The sequence below is a fragment of the Nicotiana tabacum genome, chromosome 10 (genome assembly GCF_000715075.1).
Source record: "Nicotiana tabacum cultivar K326 chromosome 10, ASM71507v2, whole genome shotgun sequence".
Lineage (NCBI taxonomy): Eukaryota > Viridiplantae > Streptophyta > Magnoliopsida > Solanales > Solanaceae > Nicotiana > Nicotiana tabacum.
Window position 1 is genome coordinate 38,447,042 of NC_134089.1, and position 11,151 is coordinate 38,458,192.

An 11,151-nucleotide genomic window follows, 5' to 3' on the forward strand; every position below is an offset into this window, starting at 1 on the left:
AAAAATCCACTTTTAATATTTAGATACCATGCCTATAGGATTTAAAATCAGTTGTAATAGAAATCATGCATTTAAGGTCTAAAACCAGTTTACTTAAAAATCAGTTTGACTCGTGCCTGTCTGAATTAGATTAAATAACATACTCTTTTCGTGTTAATCAATATCATTAGAAAGTAAGCCTATAGGATCCAGATCGCCTGTTTAAAATTAACCACTGCTCTACTGCATTCTTAATCAATATAGATATCATGCTCATAGGACATCACTATTACGCCTAGGAAAGCCTTAGGTAACTATTTAAATAAAACTAGAATTGCCTTTGTTAATAACCAACTGCTACAACCAGCAGGCAGGCCTGATTTGGACTTCTTTTCGGAGTTATACAATGAATCTGGTTATGACTCACTTTACTTTAGGATTTTAAAAATTCAGACCTTAACTGTGTTTAAGTCATGCTATTTATATGAATTGTTTGCGAAGGTATATATGAGCCCTCTAATTGTTTATATGTTTCCCTCAAAATGCAGTCCTACGTGTTTTGTATGTCGTCTTAGCTTTTATTTACCTTTAAACCTAAGAGTCGGCCTAAAATCCTCCCTCTTATTGGTATAGTAGTCCTAAATACCTCTGGTACTGATAGGAATGGTATGGGTAATAGCATGCAATAGAGGTCGAGACCAATCCGCGCTTTAATACCTTAACGGGGTGGGAAGGGTAGATATGGATATGATGACCGGTGCACTAATACCAGGTGTATCCCCTCTTTTGAGGAGTTTCATATAGGGTATTGCATTGAGGTGATCCATATTATAAACAAACTTAGGCCGCCCTTTCATTTTTACAAGCATGTCTAGCTTATAACTCTTTTTCCAAAACACTGCCTTTTAATAATTGTTTGTACTTGTGTATTTAAACTTAATTCCCCTATTACTTGAGCCTTTTATTTGATTACTTGCTAATTGCACAAATTCACAAAAAACTATCTGGCTGGGAACCACACTAGTGGATCCTGAGGGGTGCCTAACACCTTTCCCTTAGGATAATTTCAAGTCCTTACCCAATCTCTGGTTATCAAACATAGTTGCAAAAGAACTCTATGGGTGTCCTAATGCGCCTTAAATCATTAGGTGGCGACTCTTCAAATACCCAAGTCCCAAAAGGAAATGAGTCATTACACCCTATGAATGTCGAAACCCAGAAACCCCTTTCCGTTGGAAGGGGAAAAGGGCCCGCGACAGCATGGCGACTCTACTGGGATTATTTAGGCTTTTACCATTTCAGGTTGTTTTTGTGAACTTGTAACCCTCCTTATATGCAATTACTTGTTTAATTTCTTTAGGTGTTTAATTTCTTCTTCGAAAGCAAAACTGACATGTCTTCCTTGTTTATTTCCTTTATAAATTATAAAACTATTGTATTGATCGCTTTCTTAACGTGCAAATACATGTCAACATATTTTTAATTATTGCATAATCATGCTCAACATCATACTCCACTCGTGCCAAACAAATACCATAGCAACACTTATAATGAGTGGTTGCGCTCTTTCTATATCATTACCCCTAAATTCGAAAAGGTATATTTGTGATAAAACTAGTCGATCAGCGGTGCAGTCGACAATTCCATGCCTTCCCCCTTGAGTTGTCTGCTCAAGGGTACCAGTCTAAAACCCCATAGAAACCTTACTCTGTTCAAATTGTGCATGCATCATGGTCAAACCTATCTGGATCAGTTATGTCGTCCACATAATGATCCTTTAAGATAGCCTTGTCAAAATGTCCACTGGGTTTCCCTAAACCCACACGGACATCATCACGTTATGTGCATTTATTTGGAGAACTAAATGCTTCACGCTAATTTTTGATGTTAAATAGTCGAGTCCGGTGGGGGTAAGGGCCTAACCCTTTTATTTTACAGAAAATGAGGCACGAGGTCCCCAATTTCGGTATGATTAGCATGCCCCCACTCCTGCTAGACTGGTGGAGGAGTCTTCCATCAAATGACCAAATCAATGAGTGGAAAGAGAGGGCCGCCAAAGCTAGCAAAAAGTTGGAATATCTGGAATATATTCTGCTGGAATTGGAAGGAAAAGTGAGGAAGAGAGTCACCGACTGCCAGAACACTGAGGGAAATAAAGGAGAACATCTGGTAAAGGCATTTTTACTAGTGAACCTACGCGAACTGGAGGATTTGATCAACGAGAGCATTCAACCTGAGGAAGGTCCTTTAGGGACCAAGTAGATAGGAGTTTATCTTTTCGCTTTATAAATGTAATAAGGCCAATGGCCATTAGTGACTTTTATTTCCTATTTACTTAGTGTCGATTTGGGATTCGTCTCGTTTTTATCAATAAAATGAGGCATTTTAGCATTCTAAGTTCTCCAAACTAATTTTTCGCTAGGCCTAACTCGGGCACAAAGAGGTTCCCAAATTAGGACATGTTTTGCATTCTGCATTATGTGTTAAAATACTGCAATGCTTTTTATAATCCTTACTAACTTGATTACCTTTTTGTTTTTATTTTGTTATTCCTCTCCCCAAAGGTTGGTTTGTGCAATCTGGCATCATCATCTTATTCCACGATATCCAAGGACCCTCCACCCACTCCTCCTCTTAGTCCTATCAAAAACAAGAACAAAAGTAAGATGGAAGATTTGAACAACGTGAGGAAGGAGAATACAACTGAACGGGTTCCTAAGGAGAATGTGTCATAACTGGAATAGAAGTTGCTGAAATTCCAAGAAGAGCTCGATCAGGTTCGGAATCTGGCAAGCCTGTCATTTTCCCTCAGCACCCCAGATATCAATTTCCCCAACACTCAAAACCTTACACCTCCTCAAAATATCCTAAAGCCACATAATCATGCCGCTCCTCACCATCACATTGTTGCACCAAAGACCCAATGCAACACCTTCCATATCCCAAACAACATTCCACTGCTCATCCCAGAACCTTAAAACTCCACAAATGACAATTTCCACACCCACACACCAGGCCACCATAACACTCCTATCTACGTGGAGACCATGCCACACTCCACCCAACCTATCTCCAGCACACCTAATTCTGATGAAAAGGATCTGCTTATCAAGAACCTGGCTGAGGAACTTAAGAAACTGACTAGCTGAATTCAGGGCATTTAAGGGAAGTAAAGGAATCGAGGGGCTGAACTATGAGGATCTTTGCATACAGCCTGATGTCAAACTACCCGAGGGGTACAAACCTCCTAAGTTCGAAAAGTTTGATGGTACGGGTGATCCAAGGGTCCATCTGAGGACATACTGTGACAAGCTGGTTGGAGTAGGGAAAGACGAGAGAATCTGCATGAAGTTGTTCATGAGGATTTTGAAAGGAGATGCATTGTCTTGGTACATCAGCCAAGATCCAAAGAAGTGGTCAAGCTGGGTAAGTATGGCGTTTGACTTTATGGACAGGTTCAGGTTTAATACAAAGAATGTGCCAGATGTGTTCTATATTCAAAATCTAAAGAAGAAACCCATAGAGACATTTCGCGAGTATGCCACTCGCTGGAGGTCTGAAGCTGCTAAGGTCAGACTTGCTTTAGAAGAAGAACAGATGAACAAGTTCTTTGTCCGGGCTTAAGACCCAGTATTATGAACGGCTGATGATGATTGAGAACCATAAGTTTTCTGACATTATCAAACTGGGTGAAAGAATCGAAGAAGGTATCAAAAGTTGTATGGTTACAAACTTCGAGGCCTTGCAAGCTACAAATAAGTCCTTACAATCTGGTGGTGTGTCTAAGAAGAGGGATGTAGGGGCCGTGATAGTTACACAAAGGACCAAGTCTCCCCTCAAATACCAAACTTACCCAACATCTCAACTCATATATCAGCTAACCTAGAATTACCAAGCACTTTCACCCTCATACCAAGCTCCACCACCAACTTATCAGTCACCTCCACCTCCTACATATCAACCTACTTCACCCAGATACTCCCAAGCCGCTCATGTCTACCAAACCTATAATGCTCAACCATCCCATTATCACTCACCTCCTGCACACCAAAACTTCCCTAGACCCCGACCTAATTTTGATCGCAGACCTCCAAAATAATATACAACCATCACTGAACCCATTGATCAGCTGTATGAGAGACTCAAAGCTGCTGGTTATGTCACCCCCATCCCTGCTGCAACCCCTAAGAACCCTTCTCAGTGGGTTAACCCAAACAAGTCTTGTGCATACCACTCCGTCATGAAAGGATACACCATCGAGGAATGTTGCTCCTTGAAGGACAAGATACAGTCCTTGATTGATAGCAAGATTATTGTGGCAAAGGAACCCGCTCCAAATGTTCGTAACAACCCTTTGCCATACCATAAGGGTTGAGGTATCCACATGATTAAAATAGAGGATGACTGGGATCCCGAGGGATCAATTGGGTTGATCGCAAAAGGTGATGACCCAAAGAAACCAATAATTACTCTCAATCCAATCATAGTCCAGATTCTACCATCTAAAGACGCTGAGGTGAATATGTCTGTACCACTTGAGTTTGAAATAACGTCATCCGCAAAGACACCAGCACCAATTGAGGTCGAATTCACGTCTCCGGCAAATGCACCCGCACCATTTGAGGTTGCAATTTTGCCACCCAAGGCACACACTCCGTTCGGAGTAAGGACAACCATGCCGATCCCAGTGCCAATGTCGACCATGACACTATTCCATACAAAGGTTGTACCCTGGGACTATACAGCCGAAGTGAGAAGGAAAGGCAAGGTCAGGTTCGAAGAGACTATTGCAGCGTAGGGTATGACAAGAACTGGTAGAGTCTATACCTTTGAACATCTAGCTGAGTCAAGCAAGCAGGCCTCCAACCGGCCATCCATTATTGAGACAGGTCCAAACGACCTTTGGAGGAAAATACAGGCTAAGGAGTATTCGATCCTAGACCAGTTAAACAACACACCAGCACAAATATCCATCCTCTCCTTGCTGCAAAACTCTGAGGCACACAAGAATGCTCTGTTAAAAGTGTTGAGTGAAGCATACGTACCAAGCAACATCACTGGCGGGGAAATGGCTAACATGGTAGGGCAAGCGTTGAAAAGCCATAAGATCACCTTTCATGAGGACGAGCTGCCACCTGAAGGGTTAGGGCACAACAAAGCACTGCACATCATCATGCAATGCGAAGACTATTTTATCATTAGAATCCTGATCGATTGAGGTTTTAGTCTCAACATTTGTCCATTGGTAACACTCAAGAAGTTGGGTAAAGTACTACACGAGAAAAAAAAATGGAGCTATTAATGTGAAAGCCTTCGATGGTTCCAAAAAGTCCACCATTGGTGAGATTATTCTATGCTTGCCGATGGGACCAACATGGTTCGATGTCGATTTTCAAGTGATAGACGTGCCAGTATCTTACAACTTGATATTTGGAAGACCATGGATTCATGCTGCTGGGGCCGTAGCATCAACACTGCATCAGGAAGTAAAATTCGAATGGAATCACCAGGAAGTGATCATTCACGGCGACGGTAGCAACCTTATATACAGTCATCAGACCATTCTGGCAATCAAGGGAAGAAGGAAGCTAGGAGGAGAGACTTACCACCACATTAAACGGGTCAATGCTATCGATAAAGACAAATGGTAGGACAACAAAATCGAGAGTATGCTGAATTGGAGTGGGTACGAACCTAGCAAGGGGCTCGGCAAGAACTTCCAAGGACTCACTAAGCCCATAAAACCCAAGAAACATGGCATTACTTTCGATCTGGGATATGAATATACCTGGGAAGAATTCAGCAATTGGTCGGCGCCATGGCGCGATCCTTACTATCCACTAGAGCAGCATATACCACATTTCGAGCAGACTTTCTAGCGGACCGACATTGTTTATGGGTCAGACGAAGAAGAGGCACTGGCAGCGGTGAAGAACTTGTTCCTAGAAGACAATGATATAGACTGTTGTGTTATTCTCGAAGAGGATGGGGAGGAAGCCCCTTCCATACAGGCTGTGAGCAGAGGGGCACGCCTCAATAACTGGACCATCAGGACAACCAGAGCCCAACGAGCCTCGAGGTAGCAAGGCTAAAACAAGCATTATCCATTGTTTTTACTAAATGATTTTATTTTCACATTTTTAATTCCCGCAATAAGATCTTCAATGTTCAAAACAGTTATGCAATTTGTTAAAGCATTTTGACTTTTCTTATAAATTAACACTCATTATCGTTTTCTCTCATTACGTTACTTATATTACTATTACTTATCTTGATGAACCAATGACTGTGACATGCAATGAGATAACGCAACAAACGGACATTGATCCAGATGAAGATGACATACCTGACGAGATTGTCAAAGAAGTTGAGAATTTTGAGAACAAGCCTAAGTCCAACCTGGACGAGACCAAAATTATTAACTTAGGAGATGCAGAAAACATCAAGGAAACACGAATCAGCGTTCACTTATCGCCATCAGAGAAGAAAGAATACACAAAATTTCTAAAGGAATATGAGTACATATTCGCCTGGTTGTATGATGACATGACTTGTCTAAGTACGCCTTTTGTGGCTCACAAACCGCCGACCGATCCGACATGTCCACTGGTAAAACAAAAGCTCAGAAATTTCAAGCCTGATATAAGTTTGAAAATCAAGGAAGAAGTCACCAAGTAGGACAAAGCTAAGGTTCTCAGGGTAGTAGAATACTCGACATGGTTAGCCAACATCGTGCCAGTACCAAAGAAGGATGGGAAGGTCAGGGTCTGTGTTGATTACCGGGATCTCAACCGGGCCAGTTCGAAAGACGACTTCCCTTGCCAAATATACACATCCTGACTGACAATTGCACCAAGCATGAGCTACAGTCATTTGTAGATTGCTTTGCTGGTTATCATCAAATCTAGATGGATGAGGAAAATGATAGATAATCACAGACAGTGGCACGAGAAGTTATCATTTTCTCTTCTGGGGTATCGTACCACAGTCCGTACATCAACCAGGGCAACCTCATATATGCTGGTTTATGGTACAGAGGATGTCATTCCTGCTGAGGTAGAAATCCCTTCCCTAATGATCATACAAGAAGTTGAGCTCAATGACGCAGAGTGAGTAAAAGTCGTTATGAGCAACTAGCCCTTATAGACAGAAAGAAAATGAATGCAGTCTGCCATGGTCAACTCTATTAGAACAGAATATTCAGAGCCTTCGACAAAAGAGTCAAGCCAAGATAGTTCACACCGGGACAGCTGGTGTTGAAGAAAATTTTTACATATCAAGATGAAGACAAAGGGAAGTTCTCTCCCAACTGGAGGGTCCATACATGTTTCATCGGGTTTTGATAGGAGGAGCCCTCATACTCGCAAAAATGGACGGAGAAGTCTAGCCAAAGCTGATCAATTCAGATGTAGTCAAGCGTTACTCTGTGTAATCTTTATGCTTTTCTTATATGATGTAAACTAAACTATGCCTGACCTGATTCCCGATTAAGAGGGGATACGTAGGCAGCCATATGGGTTCGGTCACAATTCAATAAAAATCTCATTTCCCCCGCAATTGGAAACTGGGGCAGAATTTTGAGGAGGACCCTCAATATTCCGAAGTGATTTCAGCCAATCGTCACAAGCAACGGTCAAAGGCATCAACCCATTAAACTGGGGCAGAATTTTGAGAAGGACCCTCAAAATTCTATAGCAAGAGAGGTTACAATGTCCCAAACCACGTAACAGTCGTCGGTTCATCTAAAAGCTATTTTTAATTATACACTTATGTCATACTTTTACAAAATCATGCATGTTTATTATCGAAACTAATTTGTTTAGCAACGCTACCCCAATGATACAGAGAGTATCACCAGATCAAAGCCGAGCAAGTCAAGCAAAGCCAGTGGGGATACGAACTGACCTTCCCTCCTTACAAAACTCACGATTTTTCTTTGGATGCAGGCACTAGGATTACGAAATCATTAAACATACTATACACCTATGGGACAAACAAATCTGTTGCACTTACCAACATTTGCTATCCGCACACACCAGTGATTTTCCGTCCGACACGATGCTCTCAGTAATCACAATATCGCAATCCGCTATCAGCTAAGAAAACTCTACTATCATTCGTTATTTCGTTTTGCATGAGGCTACTATTCTGCCTTCCGAGACTAAACGTTGTCTCCATCTGCATCTTCATTGCATAAGGCTACCATTCTGCCTTCCGAGACTAAATGTTGTCTCCATCTGCATCTGCATTGCATAAGGCTACCATTCTGCCTTCCGCGACTAAATGGTGTCTCCATCCGCATTCTTGCATAAGGCTACCATTCTGCCTTCCGAGACTAAACGATGTCTCCATCTGCATTTGCATTTCTGCATAAGGCTACCATTCTGCCTTCCGAGACTAAACGTTATCTCCATATGCATCTGCATTGCATAAGGCTACCATTCTGCCTTCCGAGACTAAAAGCTGTCTCCATCTACATTCTTGCATAAGGCTACCATTCTGCCTTCCGAGACTAAACGTTGTCTCTATCTGTATCTGCATTGCATAAGGCTACCATTCTACCTTCCGAGACTAAATGCTGTCTCCATCCGCATTCTTGCATAAGGCTACCATTCTGCCTTCCGAGACTAAAAGTTGTCTCCATCTGCATTTGCATTTCTGCATAAGGCTACCATTCTCCCTTCCAAGACTAAACGTTGTCTCCATCCGCATCCCGCATAAGGCTACCATTCTGCCTTCCAATCTGCATAAGGTTACATTTTTGCCTTCTGAGACTAAACTCTGTCTCCATCTGCATCCTGCATAAGGCTATCATTCTGCCTTCCGAGGTTAAGCTCTACCTCTATCTGCATTTGCATTTTGCATAAGGCTATCATTTTGCCTTCTGAGGCTAAGCTCTGCCTCCCGTTTTCTTCAAAACTACGCACTATTTATTTTGTTTTTCTTACGGGCTAAGCTTTGCCCTTCAATTCGCAAGGCTAAGCTCTGTCTTATCCGCATCATGCTACTGCATCCTTCATGGGCTGAAATATCGCCAACTCATCTAAAGGCATCATCATTCGGAGGTACCATCTTCATATCCCGAGAGCACTATGTCATGGCCTGAGGATCCCTTTCAATCTTTTGCATATCATTATTCAAAGGCATCATGGTTCGAAGGCACCATCCTCATAGCCCGAGAGCATCATTTCATGGCCTACGAATCCTTTATCATATGCCTCATGGCCCAGGACGTCATGGTCTAAGGACGTCATCCTAACCATCCAAAGACAACATTCATGGTCCGACAGGAACTTGTATCATATTTAAATTTATGCACAGTATACGCTTGTATTGTTTCATTGCAGGTAAATTGGCAAGCAACGACCATCCCGGCAGGAGCGATCCCGCTCCAGTTCCCATAGCCATATCCAACCATGGATTCATGCGGCCAAAGCCGTGCCCTCCACACTGCACCATGTGAGCACGTGATTTTTGCCTTACGAAAACTACTCCAAAATAAATCAAAAAATAAAATAAATTTCTTTTACTGTGTAATTCTTGAATTTGCGTGGTGTTAAATATTTGTGTTATGTCCGTAAATGTTTACTTTGTCATAATAAAAATGAAAATTAAGATAAAATACATGTTGCATGCATATAGGATTTAATTATGCATTTGAAAGATAATTTAAATAAAATCACAAAAAATATGCATTCGTTCTATTTTTAAATGTGTCGTTATGTGATTAATGATTTATCTACGTGTTAATGGTTATTTAAAGATAATTAGTATTATTGTAATGATAATTTTGTTTTTATAATTTTTGATTAGGATTTTATTAATTAATAATAAAATGGAATAAAATAAAATAAGTTGTAAAATAAAAATTGGACCTGGATTAAAATCCAGGCCCAAAACCAAATTACTCCCCCTTCAGCCCAATTCAGGCAACCCAGGCACCGGTCCAAATCAAACGAGTCAAAACGACATCGTTTGATTGTAGTTTATAAGGGATCGTTGGATCAAAGCCAACCAACGGCTGAGATCCCACGATCCTTAACCCATATCCATTACCCGACCCAGTGCCCCGATTCAGCCCGACCCCAGCAGTAAACCAAACGACACCGCTTGGCTAAGTGAACTAATCTTGGCCATCTATTCTCATTGATCCAACGGTCAAGATTAATCCACCCCACCCCTATATAAGGACCAAAACCTTACCCCGGCCCCCTAGCCAAACCCCCCCTCCCTCCTTCCCTATTCATTGTCCCTACCGAAACTCACCCCTAACCCTAGCCACCATACGATCCCACCGCCTGAAACCCGGCGGCAACAACGCCGCCGGTCACCAAAATAACACCCTAGAACCCCCTGAACATCCTCTATCCAGATATGCTAGCCACTTGGCTCGAATCTTCTTGAAGGTTCTCGAATCTTCATTTGAAGATTCGAGCCGAGTTTAGATCTAAACCAAACAACCCCTAGTTGACACCATAGTACCCCCTAGAATGCCTTGTTATGGATCTGATGTTTGTTTGGCTCAAATCAGTTCCGAGCTTCTCGAATCTTCTTTTGAAGATTCGGACCAAACAAGAACAAACTCAAATCCGTTCTAAAATGACACCAAATGACCCCTAGGCTACCCTCACCCTTGTGTCGTATTTGGTCCCCCTCGAATCTGACCAGAAATGGTTAAGTCCCAAATCGAACCTTCAAGAACCCTAGAAATACCAGACTTTTGGATTCTGTTCACTTCAGACGAAAGATTGAGGTTTAATCGACCTTAGTCAAAGTATTTTCAATAGAAAATACTTCGACTAAGGTCTGTTTGATTTCAAACAAAGTCCAAATCCAAATTGAGTTGAGTCCGGTTGAATTTGAAGGTTCAGAGGTAATTTCTGTTTCTTATGTGCATTCTACGTTGTATTCTATGTTCGTTTCATTAGTTTGTTTAATTTTTCATAATTTTCTAGTCAAATTTTGTTATATTGTCCCCTACCCGTCTACTTGATTCTAAATGTGAATTGTTTCTGTTGATTGTGATTATGTACAATGTGTGTAATCGACTCGATTAAGTTCGTCGATTAGTTGTATTGTGAATCTTGCTTCTGAAAATGTTGACTGAGACAACCTGTTTTGAGTAGATTATTTTGCTATAACCAGTTAATTAGTTATTGTTAATCAGTTGGT